This window comes from Lygodium microphyllum, chromosome 11 (genome assembly GCF_053477565.2).
Source record: "Lygodium microphyllum isolate KBCC chromosome 11, Lygodium_microphyllum_v1.1.10, whole genome shotgun sequence".
In the NCBI taxonomy this organism is placed as follows: Eukaryota; Viridiplantae; Streptophyta; class Polypodiopsida; order Schizaeales; family Lygodiaceae; genus Lygodium; species Lygodium microphyllum.
This window is the reverse complement of record NC_141145.1, coordinates 83,942,755-83,961,348: the sequence shown is the minus strand read 5'-3', so window position 1 is coordinate 83,961,348 and position 18,594 is coordinate 83,942,755.

The following is an 18,594-nucleotide window of genomic DNA, read 5'->3' as shown; positions in this document are numbered from 1 at the left end:
TATACCAGCTACTCATCTCATCAAAAACAACATCTCTGCTCACTGTAAACTTACGAGTAGAAGGGTTATAGCATCTATACCCTTTTTGCTGTAGAGAGTAACCAATAAAGATGCACTTCTCAGCTTTTGGATCCAACTTGGATCTCAACTCATCTGGCACATGTACATAGGCAATGCAACCAAAAATTTTCAAATGAGAAATATCTGGTTTTCTACCAGTATACCTCTCCTCTGGAGTCATTCCATGTATTGCTGCAGTGGGAATCCTGTTCATTGTGTAGACTGCTGTAGCAACTGCTTCAGCCCAATAAAAATCTGGCAGGTCTTTTTCATTGAGCATGGCACGAGACACCTCTCCAATATGTCTGTTTTTTCTTTCTGCAATTCCATTTTGATGTGGGGTATGACTGCATGAATATTGCTGCTTTATGCCATGCTCCTGCAGGAACCTTGCAAACTCATTTGAGAGGTACTCTCCCCCTCCATCTGACCTTAGGCATTTTACTTGCAGGCCTATTTCTTTTTCAACCATAGCTTTAAGAGTTTTGAAATGCCCAAAAACTTCACTTTTCTTTTTCATAAAATACACCCAAACTTTTCTGCTATAGTCATCAATAAAACTGACAAAATAATGACAGCCTCCAAGAGATGCAGCTTTAGTAGTCCACACATCAAAGTGGATTAATTCCAATGGCTTCTTACTCTCTTGAACATGTCTAGGAAATGGTTTCCTTGCCTGTTTTCCAAACTGACAGGCTTCACATACCTTATGCATTTCTGCGACCTTGAATTTAGGCAATCCAGCAACAATATTTTGGGCCTGCATTGATTTAAGTCGCTGTACATTAACATGACCAATGCGTTTATGCCAGATATCAATATCTGCAACTACACCGGTCCCATGTGCAAACATTGCTGCACTCAATTCAGACATGTCTGCATCCAACGTAAACATTCTGCCCTTCTTCTTTCCTTTTGCTATCAAGCGACCTTTATTTTTCATATCCTCAACAAAGCATCCATGAGGATTAAATCTGACCTGCAAGCCCTGCTCAACCATTTGACCAACAGAAACCAGATTCTTGGTGATATTCGGGACATGAAATACATCGGACAGGTATTTCTTTTTCCCATCCTGCATAGACAAAGAAATTTTTCCAATCTGCACAATCGGATGTGCAGTATCATCACCAGTCTCCACAAATCCTGGTTTTTCCATTTTCCTTGCATCCTCCATCCATTCTGCATGACCTGTCATGTGGTTTGACGCACCTGAGTCAACATACCATACATCGTTGCTTTCTTTTGCACTTGTCACAGAATTGTTCATGTGCTGCACCATAAACAAATGCTCATTTCTGTCATCACCCTGTCTACTAGAAGATGCATAATTTCCTTGTTGCAGTTTTCCATTCATGATGTCATTCTGCTTTTTGTAGCAGTCTTTAGCCATATGTCCCATTTTACCACAATAGTAGCATTCAACATTACTGTTTGCATTTTGGCCTCTTTGCCATCCACCACGACCTCTTTGGCTCCCCCTGCCTCTAGAGTTACCACGTCCTCCTCCATAGGACTAGTTTTCTTGAGTTTGTTGCATATTCTGATTTCTACCACGGCCTCCAAATCGGCCTCCTCTACCTCTGCCTCTACCTCTTCCAGCATTTGAGTAGAAGACAGTTTCTTTTGAATTTCCTCCTGATGAAGATGCACCACCATTTCTCTGCTCCTCAGAAATTAGAAGAGCAATCAACTCCTCAAAATCAGGAAATCTTTCACGAACTGAAATGGATGTCTGAAACTATGCATAATCCTTTCCTAGACCATTCAAGGTCACAGAAACTAAATCATCATCTTCCACTGGCGACCCAATGGAAGCAAGTGCATCTGAAATCTTCTTCACCTTCATGTGGTAGTCATTGATGCTCATATTTTCTCTTTGCACATTGTGCAACTCTTGCTTAAGCTGCATTTTCCTGGCTTGCGTATTTGTGCTATACATCTTTGACAGAGTATCCCATGCCTCCTTTGGCGTACTTGCATCCTGAATATGCACAATCATAGAGTCTGAAATGCTGATAGACAGCCAGTACATAACTTTCCTGGCTCTCTCATGCCATGCTTTGAATGCCTGCATTTGCTGTTGATTGGGAACATCAGGAAGAACTGGTTCTTCTTCATTTCCTGCAACAAATTCCCAATATCCTTTTCCCATAAAGAAATTCGTCATTCTAAACTTCCATGCCTACAAGTTGTTCTTGTCAAGCTTTTCAGTGACAATCTGTGAGAGAGAATCAGATGCCATTACAGAATACTGCAAAAAATTCTGTCACTGCAAAAAAACACAGCTTCACCCTCACAAGGGCAAATCTGCAAAACTAGCGAAAGTGATATTTGACCACAGAGTCACTTCCTAGTGACGATTTTGCATCAACAGGCAACAGGGATGATTCTGTAACTCCCAATGTCTCTGCACACAAGCATACGATGCAATCTCTATGGTAACTTTTCACCGACCTGTAGAACAGTGGTCGCACAGCATAAAACAGGGCCTTTTCCTGAGTGCGTGCAGAAAACTTCCGCCTTCAAAACAGGCCCCGAAATGGCCTCAAATCAAAAAAACAGGGTCGCCAAGAGCTAAAGCTCTATCCCGCAGCATATACTGCCCTCTTGCTTCACCGCGAAGGGTGTCTCAACCTGAGACAATGCACTCCTGCAATTTCCGGCTGTGCTACCTGCAGAGATCTACTCCCAAAACAGAAAATGAAAGCAACACTGCTCCTCTTACCAGAACACCGCGAGCTTGGCTTGCTTTCTTGAGCTCCTTACCACGAACAAGGCTCTGATACCATTTCAAGATTGTGGGAGAGAAGGAAGGAGTCTCACTTGTAGCTTTCTTGCTTGCACAATGGGGGAATACACACAAGGGTGGAGGCTGAAAACAGTTTTTCTCTTCTTAGTTGTGTAAGCCAAAATGAACTCAAATACAAAGAAATAGAAGAACCCTATATATGGGTCTCAAACCAAACTCAACTAACTAAGGTGGCATACTAACTGAGCCACGAACTAGAGTAGATAAGGATAGCTGTCGTCTAGCTATTATTCATGGGCGGTGTACCAACCGCATCTGCAACTGACACGTCGGTGACATAAATGCACAACGGTCACCCTGGCATTCACGAGTGGAGCTCGATATCTCAACATGTGTAGTATATTTGCTAAATGGTTAATTAGTTGAGGATGTGATGGTTAAAGTAATCATGGTGTTGTTCTTGTAGGATTCATGGCTGAGCATAGCAAGGCTTCCACTACAAGTACACAGTCTAACAATGTTTTTGACCCATCAAGGCTTGAAATACTTAATACACATGCTACACCTACTACACAAACCAAGTAGGATACAAGTTGTGCAATTTCTTCTGAAAATTTGTAGGACATGCTAGGTAATAAATATATGAACCTTTGTATCTTACCCCTTGCCTAATATCCCACCTTTGTATTGATGTTGTCTTTGATTATAGATTTGTTAAGTTAGTTGAACGATATTTTTATGGTTATTTGCAAAGGCTAGAAGTCGATGGATCCACCTAGTGAGAATCTTGAGCCCATGCAAACACATCCGGCCGAGTCATCAAAAAAATGTAATGGTCGAACCTCATCCTTCATGGTTGAGTTGGCAACTGCGCATCCTAATTAGGAAAGATGGCCCATTACACATAGTGTTGGTGAGTATTGATTTAACATGGATGGGGCACCATGTCACAAGGTTGCATGATTGATATTTGTAGACTTTACCACCACGAGTCTACTAGTGGATGCATTGGGTGTAGAGTTGGTGGGTAAGTTATGTCATGTGTCATATGCTAGGCATATATTATCTGTTGAATGCCACTTTTTAAGTTCACAAGTCGTCAAGGTTTGATATGTATAGAGTATATGTATACCAAAGTGGAATGTCTTTACAAAGAACTTGGTGATTGACACCATGGACCTTCCATAGAGACAAAAAACAAATCATTAAAGAAATTTTCACTGGTAAAAACTTCTTTTGAGAAATGGGCTCAACCGGGGCATTTCTCAAAAAAGTGAAGGAGGGAAGGGTGAAATGCAAAAAAGATCATTAAACCAACAGGCATTTTGTAAGAAGAAATCCATTTTGGTTTGATGGAACTTCGTTGGATCCTCGAAGTTGGTTAGCCACGTCTCATTTTGTTCTAGGATTCTCTTTTTGTCAGCGTCTCCCAAAATCCGCAGAGTCAACCTCTTTCTACCAATCCATTCTTTCTTGAAATTAGGTGCTCATGAGAAGAATATTTGGGCTCATTTTCCACTCCGAGGGTGGCGATCCAAACGATATGAGTGATTTGTAGACGAGGGATTATCGATGATTACTATGTGCCTAGCAGAGCACATTAGAGAGTTCATTGCAACTGCCGCAAGGGTAACCTTGTCCTTTATCACACATGGATTCCTTTTTGCATTACAAAATCATATAGGTAACCTATTACTCGAGAGATAGTAAGAACATAGAATCTTCTCTAATTTTATTCTTCGGTTTTGTGAGTTTCTTTATGTTGCTGCATATACACATGTTCATTTTTGTAATGCTAAAACAGGTGTTGGGGACCTGACCATTTTCTTGTGGCATCAAGCAGGTAAGCGAGTACTGCCATCATACAACCAAGAGGTTGGTAAGGCCATTGATGCAATTCACTTTCTAGCTCTTCAGAGCTATGTGCTAGATGGCTTTGTCTATCCTATAAAGATTCATGGGATTCTTGCTAGGGGTGATGGGAAGAGATCATTATTGTTTTATAGGTGATGTCTTATATACTTGGAATGTTAGGAAATAGTTTATTGAATGTATTTTGACAAGTTTTGTCTTCATTAGGTGGTTATTGGCCACCTTCACAGAGTGATGCAATTATGTCTTGGATGTGTTTGCAAGATGGGGTGGCCTTGTGCCAGGCCAGTGCCAAGGATGGTCACCATTGCCTTTGCACGGAGATTGATGACTTGCTGCACCAACAATGCCTCTCAAACATTGCATGTGGACTAGTTCCTTACATAGAGATGCTCTAGTTTTAGAATAATACTATTATCTTTGGACATAATTTGAGGCCTTTCACTATATTCTAGGCATTTCTCTTGTCACAGTAATTTTACTACAGCTATGATTTTGTGTATATGTATTTCTCCTTTTTAGTATGGACACTCTAAAAGAAAATAAATAGTCTTTTTCATTCTTTGCCATGTGGTTTTGGTTATTAACTATGCATGGCGAGCTCTTGGTATGCTTTAAAAAACACCATTTGTTTTATAAATTCAAAAAACTCTTTTGGTATTTCACCAAACTTAAGATTTACAAAAAGATCAAGAAATTTTCCTGAAAAATTAATGCTACTCCTTCACTCAATGAGGGTTTCTAATGGTTCAATTTATATTTCTTTGACACAAACTTAACCAAAATGTTTACATGTGGAAACATTATTGTGTCAATGTAAGAGTCGAAGACATTGAGACTATATGTGATCTAAACTTGCCCAAGTGTTGATACCACATTCAATCACTAACATTCGGTTATGACAGAGAGTGAAACCTCTCCCTTTCAAGGGCTACCTAGAAGGTGTTGAGCAAACAATGGTAGAATCTTCATTGAGCCTAATTGGTTTTAGTTGCCTCAAGTGAAGGGGAAGCTCTCCAAATCAGGTGATGGCACAAAGGCTTGGATAAAGAAAAGAGAGAAAATTTAAAAAAATAGAGCATAAAATTATGCTTAATTTCTTGCAAGGCTTTTTCATTTGTCTCTAAGAGATTCTTGGACTTCAAATCTAAACAAAGAGGAAAGGTGAAGACCTAATTCCAAGTTAATACTAATGATAATGTATGCTATTACTTGTTAAGAATGCTAACCTACTCTGATACCATGTTGGAGATTCGATCATGGAAGTCAAGAGGAAGTTGCACTTAATGCGGATTGAATATTTGTGTGCTCATTGTGCAAGCATGTGATTGACAATAATAGAGAGAAAAGAAGCTAGATATTGTGAGAAATAGAGAGTGGCACAATGATGAAGATCAAAAGTCTTGTTTATTCATTGTGAGATTGCTCTCATATAGGCCAAATACATCAAGTGAGAGCCAAGCTTTGCTTATATCACAAGTAAGGTAGATGCCACTCCCCACAAAACCCTCTACCTAATATTGGTGTGCAAATCGGATGCTGTATGCATACATAGCAAGTGCCAGAAGGTCCCCAAGAACAAAGAACTCTACTTTAAGCTCAAATTTCAAAATAATAAACTTGCACGACATGAGGCAAAAAGACTAATTGGGTACAATCTCCCCCCATGCCTTGTGTGAGCATTCCACAAAGTGTGTATTTAATAATTTATTCATCTCCAAGCTCAAAAATAGCCCAATTTTACAATTAGCATGCTTTATCTTTTGTGTTTACTTTTTGTCCAAATAAAGAATAAAGCGGTTGGGCAGCCCAAGAGTCGTGCAGTGCCCAAATACAATGTCCAATAATTAATATTTAAACCGTGTGCCCATACACATAAAAAATAATAAATATATGTTAAGTGCTTCAATAAATAAGCACACCTAAATCAATATTAGCGCCATGTCTAAGACAGGCGTCCATAAAAAATAATAATTTCTTCTAAATAACTTGAATACACACTATCGCCCAGTGCTTCCCAACGCCACCGTCGCTTGCTCTACACATCAATTGAAACATTCACAATTGTTAGAAAATAATAAAATTAAACCGAAAAAAGTTAATACCTAGCAATCTTCAGCTACAAAATAAATAAATAGGTTGAAACTCTGTCCTCACCTTAATTTAATACGAGTGTGCACTCTAAAATCATAAATGTCCATTAATTTAAATATGTATTTTGCAGAATCACCCGCTATGAAATCACCCACTTGCACATTAAATTAACGTGGCGCCCGAAAAAGACAAGCGTATTCATCAACTTTTTGCACAAGGAATCCACCTTGTGTATGAACCCCGGTAAACAAATATAATTTTACAGAATCAACTGTAAAACCTCACGGAATCCACCGTGGAATATGCCTCTTGGCATCAAATATTCCACCTAATAAAGCTCCCTTTTTCACCACATCATAGCTATTTCTCATGTTTTTTTTCATGCCTATTATTTAATACAAGTTCTTATGCTTTTGGACCATAATAATATATGTGCAGGACCACAACATTTTCAACAATGGATCCCAATTATACTAAAGGTGATTTCCCTTGAAGATGATGATGATGCTAATGAAGATGGTAATGATTGTGATGCTAGCCATGTTGCAAATAATATTATTGTAGGATCAAGTATCACTAGAGCTAGACATGATAATATCCATGATAGTCAATTGCAAGCAATGATGGCAATGGATGACAAGCTAGTAGGTGAATAGTGGGTGATGAACAGAGATGCTAAAGACAATGATGAAAAAGGTGATGATGATATGATGATGGCCTATATAGAAACATGATGTTGGTGGAGATGGGCTGCAATAATGTGAAGATGGGCTACACTAGATGATGATGATGTGATGATGACATGGGTATAGTAGGCAACTATAGAGCAAGGTAGATAGCAACAAAGTCAAAGAAGCAAATGTTGCAGCTGATGGTGATGATTATGATAACAAAGATGATGGAATGATTTATAACAAAGATGATGAAATGATTTTTTGTGGTTTGTTTTCCTACTTTCTTTTTTTTGCCCAAAAACAAACCTTAATGCAGTCTCCCCTGTTCCAATTGATCATGAGTCATCTCTCTCTCTCTCTCTCTCTCTCTCTCTCTCTCTCTCTCTCTCTCTCTCTCTCTCTCTCTCTCTCTCTCTCTCTCTCTCTCTCTCTCTCTCTCTCTCTCTCTCTCTCTCTCTCTCTCTCTCTCTCTCTCTCTCTGATGAATCATAGGGCTACATAAGCTTATAATAGTTGTAGAAAATCATTCTCTAATACAACTGATCTCATCTTTAGCTCTCCTTGATTTCCACCTGACTCGTTCCATTCTTCTTTCCTCACGTACTAATAAAATAATTAGTTCGTTCCATCTACAAACTTACTTACTTGACGTGATTCACAAATGGCATTATTCTGTCAAGTAACCAAAATTTACTACCTAACTACTCACAAGAGTTTTGGATTTGGCACACACTTCTATTCCATAGTGTGAAGTTGCATACGAGTGACTTGGAAAATGTATCCTTGTATCAACAACAAAACCAAAATGTCATGCTCTATGAGCTTGACATTGGGACCATCAAACACATCCTTATGGATTGAAGGATCTGAACCTACAAAGTGTACAACTTTCTCTCACCTAGCCTATTTACATGTTGAAAGTTCAACTAAAAATGATGAGAGAACATGCTTATCTATATTTGCCATGTTATAGTCATTGCATTGGTGAGTCATATCCTAGAACCATAAGTACACTCCCTCACCTTGATCTTGCTATTATTTTTGCCATGAATGAGAGAAGATATGAAAGATTAGCTCAAGGAGATGAAGAGAAGAAGAAGGATTTGCGATCCATCTCCCTCACTCTCATACACTCTCAACTCACACACTCTTGCTCTCTACTAGATGGGATGGAGAAGCATGGGAAAGGATGCAAGGAGCTTCTCATAACCATGTCCCTTACTTCACACACACTCTCTCTCACATTCTCTCTCATGCATTCTTATTCTTAAAGAAATAGAGTAGCAACAAGGAAAGATGGAAAAGTTTTCACATGCATGAATAGCTTGTTCCATTACTTTTGATCTCTTTTATACATAATTTCTAGGGTTAGGGTTTTAGCATCCCACTTGGAAATCTAGCCCATTTTATGACCTTAATAGTAGACATGCTTTCTATTTCATGCACCTAGATATTTGTCTCTTAAAATTGGATAAGACAAATTGTAACCTCAGAGTGCCACTTGATCAATACAATTTGTATGGGAGGCTGCTCGACTCTTGATAAACATTGAGTGACTTTTACAACAATAATTTTCTTTTCAAAATTTATGGGCCTTTTTCTCCTTGCACATAACATTCTATCTTCATGAAAATGGGATAATTTTTCTTGAATCTAACAATAAAAATATTTGATTGGAGACATGCCAATACACATATGGTGAGTGTTATTGTGGAAAAACTTCAGCCACCTTCCAAATCAAATGGGAATCCACCATTAGGGTCATAATATGCATCAATGTCTTCATCATGCATATATATCTGACCACCTAGGTCAAAAGGAGACTTATCCATAGAACCATAATACCTCTCATTATGTTCTTCCATAGGTTGATACATGCCTTCATTAGTTGAAACTAAAACATCTTGATGCCAATGACCTTCTTCATTGGTTTCCTTACTCAACTCTCCATAATAATCATGTTCATTTTGGTGCTTTTGTCTTTGCAATTGTCTCTATAGCATGATGCCCACTTTTCACCACACTTGAAACATAAACCCTTCGAATGCATATCTCATAGCTTGTTAGTAGAGAGGTATTTTCTTTGAGTAGCACTATGTGAAAGTTTTTCCATATCATTACCTATGTCATTGGCCCTTTTAACTTCAATATTGGATTTGAAAGTAGTGCCCTGTCTTGATGCGTATACTATAGGATAAGTAAGTACTTTGCTAATAAAGAAGTTGGACTTCTATCATACTTATATCCATCATTATGGTAGCTAAAGTAATTTCCTATTTCAATGAATTGTTTAACTTGACTAACACCCCCTACATTGGGCTAAAGATTATATATGTCCCTTTTGTATTTACAATTGTATCTCTCAACCTACTAGTTAGTTTTGTGTAAAGTGGCTAGGTGCATAGTTCCCCCTTTGCATGAGAGCATTGAGTTAAGGCCAAAAATGTTATTTGGCTTGGCTAAGTCAGAGATGCCGTTAACATACATGGACATGTTTAAAAGCATATTGGAGAAATATAATGTGGATAAGCCTCTTTTTTGGGGACCATACTATTTGCACCCAAATTTTTCCTTTTCCATACATGACCAAAAAATTTCCACCATTTCTTTCTTAAATCTATCCCATTTTGGGAATCTACGGCCAATCTTACTGTATATCTCCACCACATATGTGCATAACCCTCTAGATGTAGGGCCACATAACATATTTTGGCCTCATCCATCAATGGGCAAAGAGTAAATTACATTTCCATCTTGCTTATCCATTCTTATAAATTTTTAGTTGTGAGGGATTATCCCCTCTAACATTTGTAATATTGATATTTTCCTTGTACTCCTTATTTGAATAATGTGGCTTTCTACCATTATAAAACTATCAAAATACAAAACTATCATAGCCATTGAGACAAAAATCTTGCCTATCATATTCTACATTCCTCCAAATTATAAGGATGGTGGGAATGAAATCCTGAGAAGGACCTTTATAAAGGCAAGGAAATATGAAATTAACTATGTAGCACAAAGAATACACTTAACCCTCCCAAATGTGCAAATGATCATAACAATCATGAAAGGGAACCTAAATAGTCTTGAAGGGAAAGGCAAGGAACAAATCCTTGACAAGAAAAAAAATATTGGTGAGAAAATCAAGGAATTGTAACAAGCACACAATGAAGGAAGATAACTAGTTTAGTCCAACCAATCTTCAAATGAAAAATCTAGTGATATGGTGTTAAGGATATGGGCTAGACTGATGCCAGGAGGCATATTCCACGGTGGATTCCGTGAGGTGTTACGGTGGATTCCGTAAACTTTGATGACCGGGGCTCATACACAAAGTGGATTCTTTGTGCGAGAAGTTGATGGGGACGCCTGTCCTTTTCGGGCGTTTCATTAATTTAGTGTGTACATGGGTGATTCCATAGCGGGTGATTCCGCAAAATACATATTAAATTAATAAACATTTATGAGTTTAGAGTGCGCACTCGTAATAAATTAAGGTTAGGATTTATTTCTAACCATTTGATTTATTTATGTAGCTGAAGACTGCTAGGTATTCACTTTTCTCGGTTTAATTGTATTATTTTACTAACGATTGTGAATGCTTCAGTTGATGTGTAGAGATAGCAGCAGTGGTGGAGGAAAGCATTGGAGTCTAGCGAGTATTCGACCTATGGATTATATTTTGATAGGCGCCACGCCTATATTTTGTCATGTCTATTGAGGCATCAATTATTTATCATTATTTTGTATGCGTCTATACGCACGGATATGTTATTTCTATTTGGACATTGTGTTGGGCGTGTGAGACTCTATGGGCACCGTCCATTAGCTTTATTTTTATTTTTGTAAAAGCAAACTCAAAAGCTAAAAGCTTGTCATATTTTTGTAAATTGGGCTATTATTGAGCATGAAGATGGAATATACATAAAATACATGCTTTGTGAAGCGCTCACACAAGGCATGGGGGGAGATTGAACCCAATTGGTCTCTTGCTCTTGTCGTTCATGCTTTTTACATTGTAATTTGTGAAAAAATGTAGAGTTCATTGTTCTTGGGGACCTTCCGGGATTCACTACGTGAGCATACAGCAACCGATCTGCGCACCAGTGGTATCAGAGCGGAGCTGAGATCAAGAGCTTCCAATCGCTACCCATCTCGTGCGAAGGCGGAGCTCCTAGAACGATCGGGCTCTACGGTCAATCTCGTCGCGAACCGTCAATACAGGCAGACTTCTGGCAATCAAGAACCCCTGTTTCTGTCATCAAATCGCGAAGGACCAGGCAATACAGGCGGAGGACCACTCTTTCATCTCCTTCATCAAGTCGTCAAAAACCAAAGCTAAGTTTCATGACTATAAGCCTAAAAGCTTAAAAATCAAAAGTTATAAAGCTTAGTATTAAGCTTTAATAAGCTTAATATCATAAATTTCATCTCGGGCGGCGTCAGTATCTTCTCGCCGTGTTCAAATGCGACGTCAACATGCCGCGATACCTCAAAATCACATTGGGCTTAGTAAGCCATAAGTCCCATAACTAAGCTAAGTCATAAGCCACACAGGTCACACACAGTCAGTCAGATTTGGCAAGTCTATCAAGTTGAAGTACTGCAAGTTCCATAAATCGGCTAAGTTCTGCAAGTCTGCAACTCTGCAAATCACATAGGTCTGCAACTCTGCAAGTCAGACTAGTCAACTGGAGTCAGAATTGACTTGTGCTCAAAACTCCTAGAAGGGTTGTTCCTGTGCAAAAACTCCGAACTGCAAAGTTGTTCGTTGGAAGGTATTCTACCCATACGCAGGTTTGCTGAAGCATTTTCAGCATATGAAGAAGGAAAAATCGCAGATTTTCTGAAGATTGAGAAAGAAATACCCAAAAAAAACACATAAGCCTTGTAACCCCGAATTTGAGCTATGCTCATCCCGCTAACTTGATTTTGAGTGAGAAAGGTCTTTTGAGTTTTACAGGATGATGGAACCACATATGGATGATCTTATGGTTGAAGACGACCTACCTGAGCCTACGATGGAGCAAAAGCTACACTTAATCATGATGCAATTGGAAGAAGAACGAAGGGCTAGGCAAGCATTGCAAGCACAATTGGAAAAATTACAAAGAGCGTCTACCGACAAAGAAGAACCTCAAGCTGAAGATTTGATTCGACGTACCATCGACGCCACTTTTGAAGCTCAAACCATTCGCAAGGAATCAAAGATAAGTAAACGAAGTTTCAAATTTCGCACTTTCAATGGCATACGAGAAGGAAAGACTGTTCTAGCATTCATTAGTCAGTTTGATGACTATTTCCATGAGGAAACCTATGCAGAAAAAGATAAAATCAAGTGTGTTACTAATCATTTGGTAGACAGAGCATCACTTTGGTGGACTGTAGTACGCAAGAGCATAGAATGTCCTGCTACTTGGGAAGATTTCAAGAAGAAGTTCATGCAAAATTTCCTTCCACCGCAATTTCATGAGAAGGCTATCAAGCAATGGAATCTACTTCAACAACGGGATCGTGAGCCTCTACCTCAGTATACAGAGCATTTTTGGAATGCACTCCTCCAGCTACGTATACTTGAAGACGTACCAGAGAGGACACATAAGCGGAAGTATATGTCTGGACTTCTTGGACATTACTACGCTGAAGTGAATATATTCAAGCCTGCTACCCTTGAAGACACCATTTCATTAGCTCACGACACTGAAGATAAGCTACGCGGTAGAGACAGACGACCACAGCAATTCCAAGCCAATGGTAATTATGGATCTAAACAATTCAATTCCAATTTTAGAAGATTTAATCCAAGTCGTTTCTCTTCATCATCTTTCTGCAAGAATTGGGCTAAACCACCTGCATTACCATCCAATGTCAATCCAAATCCTAAGCCTATTCCACAGCCAAATGCAAATGTACCTAGACTTCCCGCCATTGCAAACAATGTAACCAAAGCCAAGCCAATAGTATGCTATAAATGCCACCAGCCTGGACATCTCGCAGCAAATTGTCATTCAAAGAAGCCACCAGCTCATTCAACTATCTTGGAGCCATGGACGAAGACGAACATGAGGATATGCCTAATTTCACTGAAGATGAGGACGACACCATTACTACTTCCGATACTTTACCAGGTATGCCTACTCCACATTCTTTATTGACTATGAAATGTTTGATGCATGGAAAGGAAAAGACTATTTTGCATGATGACGATAGTACACAGGAAGTGCAAGATTTAGAGATTCAAATTGGCCAATACACTGAAAGAGAAATTTCTTAGTTGTTCCATTACAGTCGAGTGACATAATTCTAGGTATGCCTTGGCGACACCAGCATAACCCAGATATAGATTATTCCACACACACAATGAATATTAACTTTCAAGGAAAATCTATTACATTATATGGTATGCATGCATCTAATGTTTTTCCACTGCTTTCGCATACTCAAGCTAAACGTGCATTACGCAAGAGTAGTAAATCTTATCTCATTTGGGTGAATGAATTGCAAGTAAAGGAAAATCATATGCACCCTAGGCATAAGGAATTTCTTGCATATTTTAAGGACTGTTTTGCAAAAGACCTACCACCAGGTTTACCTCCTTCACGTCCAGAAGACCATAAGATAGATTTGATCCCTGGCACACAACCACCTTGCAAAGCACCATATAGGCATAACCAGATAGAGCAAAAAGAAATCCAGAGTCAAGTTGAGGAATTACTAAATAGAGGTTTAATTCAACCTAGCAGTTCTCCATTTGGTGCACCTGTATTATTAGTCAAGAAAAAGAATAATTCTTATCGTATGTGTATTGACTACCGAGCTTTAAATAAGATCACTGTAAAGAATAGGTATCCTATTCCTAGAGTTGATGACCTTATGGACAAACTGCAAGGATCTTCTATATTTAGTAAAATTGACCTTAAGTCTGGTTATCATCAGGTGAGGCTAGATAAATCTGACATATTCAAGACTGCATTTAGAACACAGTTTGGTCATTACAATTTTTTAGTCATGCCATTTGGATTGACTAATGCACCTGCTACCTTTAGTAGAATGATGAACCGTATCTTTTTGAAATATCAGTATTGTGTAATTGTTTACTTTGATGATATTTTGGTGTTTAGTCAAAATGAGAAAGAACATTATGAGCATTTATCATTGGTTTTTTAGTTATTGAAAGAAAATCAACTGCATGCAAACCTTGAAAAGAGTGAATTCTTTAAGACAGAAATTAAGTATTTAGGTCATATTGTATCATCTAATGGAATTAAAGTTGATCCTAAGAAAATTGATGCAATATTGAATTGGCATGTTCCTAAAAACGTGCATGAGTTACGCTCATTCCTTGGTCTTGCTAGTTTCTATAGGAAGTTTGTACGTAATTTTTCATTACTTGCTTTACCATTAACCAAACTTTTGAAGAAAGGAATTGTTTATCATTGGACCGAAAATCAACAGAAATCCTTTGACTTACTGAAACATGCATTAACCAATGCCCCTGTTCTACAGTTGCCTGACTTTAATAGACCATTCTTTCTAGTAGTGATCGATGCTAGTGGATCAGGAATAGGAGCCGTACTTATACAAGACAATCATCCTATAGCATATTCTAGTTGTAAGAAGCTGAAACCCTCTGAGCTGAAATATTCCACATATGACAAAGAACTATTAGCAGTTGTACAAGCATTAAGACAGTGGAAACACTACTTAATGGGTTCAGAATTTATGATAAAGACCGATCATCAAAGTATTAGACATTTACTTAGCCAACCCCAAATCTCTGACCGACATATCAAATGGGCTTCCTTTATTCAAAGTTTTCATCCTATCATTCAATACCAACCTGGAAAAGGAAATGTAGTGGCTGATGCATTGAGTAGAAGACCTGCCATTCATAATATTTATGTCATATCTTTTGATTCTTTGATTGCTATGAAAGATACATATCATCACGATATTACTTTTCATGCTAATTGGAATAAATTAGTTCAAAATAATTTCATTCATGTTGATTCATTGTCATATAATGATGGATTTATGTTTTATGAAAAGAGATTGTGTGTTACTATTCCATTTCGATCTTTTGTTTTGAATGAAATTCATTGTCCCCCATATCAAGGTCATAGAGGTATCATATCTACATTACGTATGTTAACTGAAGATTTTTATTGGCCGCATATGGATGCAGATGTATCTAACTTTGTTTCTGAATGTTTGATTTGTCAAAGAATTAAGAGACATCATGGTAAACGGTATGGATTACTTATGCCTTTGTCTATTCCATCTAAACCTTGGGAACAAATTTCTATGGATTTCATTACTGGTTTACCAAATACTAAATCTAACCATGATATGATTTGGACAGTTGTAGATAGATTTAGTAAACAAGCATATTTCATTCCATGTAAGAAAACTTTAACATCATCACAAGCAGCACAATTGTTTTTGAAAACTGTTTTTACTAACCATGGATTGCCAAAAGTTATCATTTCAGATCGTGATTCTAGATTTTGTAACAATTTTTGGATTACCCTGTTTGCTAATCTAGGCACAAAGATTGATTTCTCCTATGCATTTCATCCAGAAACTAATGGACAAACAGAAGCCACAAACAGCACTATTCTAGATCTTTTACGTGCATATACTATCTCTAAACCTCAGACATGGGACACTCATTTGCATTTATTACAGTTTGCATATAACAATACACCACACACATCTACAAAGAAAGCACCGTTTGAAGTCATTTATGGATATAGATTATCTACACCTGTTACATCTTTGTCTAATAGAATTCAGAGTGCTGATGATATTGCTAGTATGCATAACAGTATTTTTGATGAGGTTAAAGATATGATTGCTAAAGCCCAGCAATCATATACTAAACAAGCCAACAAGAAAAGACAAGCCATGAATTTCAAAGTTGATGATTATGTTTGGCTGAGAATAGAAAAACGTAGACTGCAAAGTGTAGATAGACATCCAATTGTCAAACTAGCTCCTAGACTCTATGGACCATTTAGAATCATTCATAAAATTAATGACAATGCATTCAAGTTAGAATTACCATCTCATTGGAAAATTCACAACACATTTCACATTAGTTTATTGAGACCATTTAGAGGCCAATTACCTGTCCACCCTCTTTATGAAAACCCACCTTTATTAGAGGAAGAGACTGAAATACTTGAACCAGAAGCTATCATAGACACTGACTTTATGACCACTAGAACTGGCCGAAGGTATTCTAGATATCTAGTTAAATTTAAGAACCATCCTGTAGAGGAAGCACAATGGATGCACGCTAGAGACTTAAATGCTTTCCCCACTCTGTTAGCTCCACATTGAGCTAATAGCAATTGAGGTCAATTGCTATCCCACCCCGGGGGTATGATGCCAGGAGGCATATTCCACGGTGGATTCCGTGAGGTTTTACGGTGGATTCCGTAAACTTTGATGACCGGGGCTCATACACAAAGTGGATTCTTTGTGCGAGAAGTTGATGGGGACGCCTGTCCTTTTCGGGCATTTCATTAATTTAGTGTGTACATGGGTGATTCCATAGCGGGTGATTCCGCAAAATACATATTAAATTAATAAACGTTTATGAGTTTAGAGTGCGCACTCGTAATAAATTAAGGTTAGGATTTATTTCTAACCAGTTGATTTATTTATGTAGCTGAAGACTACTAGGTATTCACTTTTGTCGGTTTAATTGTATTATTTTACTAACAATTGTGAATGCTTCAGTTGATGTGTAGAGATAGCAGCAGTGGCAGAGGAAAGCATTGGAGTCTAGCGAGTATTTGACCTATGGATTATATTTTGATAGGCGCCACGCCTATATTTTGTCATGTCTATTGAGGCATCGATTATTTATCATTATTTTGTATGCGTCTATGCGCACGGATATGTTATTTCTATTTGGACATTGTGTTGGGCGTGTGAGACTCTATGGGCACCGTCCATTAGCTTTATTTCTATTTTTGTAAAAGCAAACTCAAAAGCTAAAAGCTTGTCATATTTTTGTAAATTGGGCTATTATTGAGCATGAAGATGGAATATACATAAAATACATGCTTTGTGAAGCGCTCACACAAGGCATGGGGGGAGATTGAACCCAATTGGTCTCTTGCTCTTGTCATTCATGCTTTTTACATTGTAATTTGTGCAAAAAGGTAGAGTTCATTGTTCTTGGGGACCTTCTGAGATTCACTACGTGAGCATACAACGACCGATCTGTGCACCAGAGACCTACCAAACTATTAGAAAACTATGAAAAAGGCTCAAGCCCTATAGATGAAGACATCAATATATAGAGCTAACACATAGTGATGGGTTTCAAAATCCCTCATGCTACCTTAAGGATACTATGCAAGAAATCATTGGTTATGGATGCCTAAACCAAGTGTAGGAGCACCTTTGTCACATCACACACAAATGACTTCTTAGTGAAGGAGGAATAATCCTAAACACAAAAAGCGGATTAAAAAGGGCCAATGGACAAAAATTACTTTGCCCAATGCCCCCAAAGACAAGCAAACCACAATTCACCAGGATCAATTCCTAGAGTTGACACCTAAGTATAAGTAGGAGTAGCCGCATCGGAATGCAACAAGCTTAATGGAGGAGAAATGGTTGAAAAACTAGACTCCCCAAAACAAGGGGCAATTGCATTATCATAGCCTAATGATGTCGCTCAATATGACTTAGCGAAGTACCACAAGGAGATGAACAAAAAAGAGAGCATTGAGGACAACCAATCACCTCACCTAATAACCTAGTTGAGAGCATTTAATCTTCAAATTCCACACCATCAATGCCCAAAAGAAAGAAGAAAAGTAATGGAAACAATAGTAGCAATTGCAAGTAGCTATGAAAGCCATGAAAATTGAGCCCAAGGACAACAAGAAGTTGATAAAGATGTGATCGAGTTAAACTACAAACAAATCTACACCCACTTTTCCTAAGAGTGATAAGACTTTGGATACTTCTAAGAATTCTAAGCAATAGTTGCCATCAACAATTATTTACAAAACTTAGTCCCGTGATAGCTCATGATGATCAATCAAAAGTGTACATAACATGGTAATCACAACCATTAGTCATGACTATGCTTGTCACATCCAATGAGAAACACAA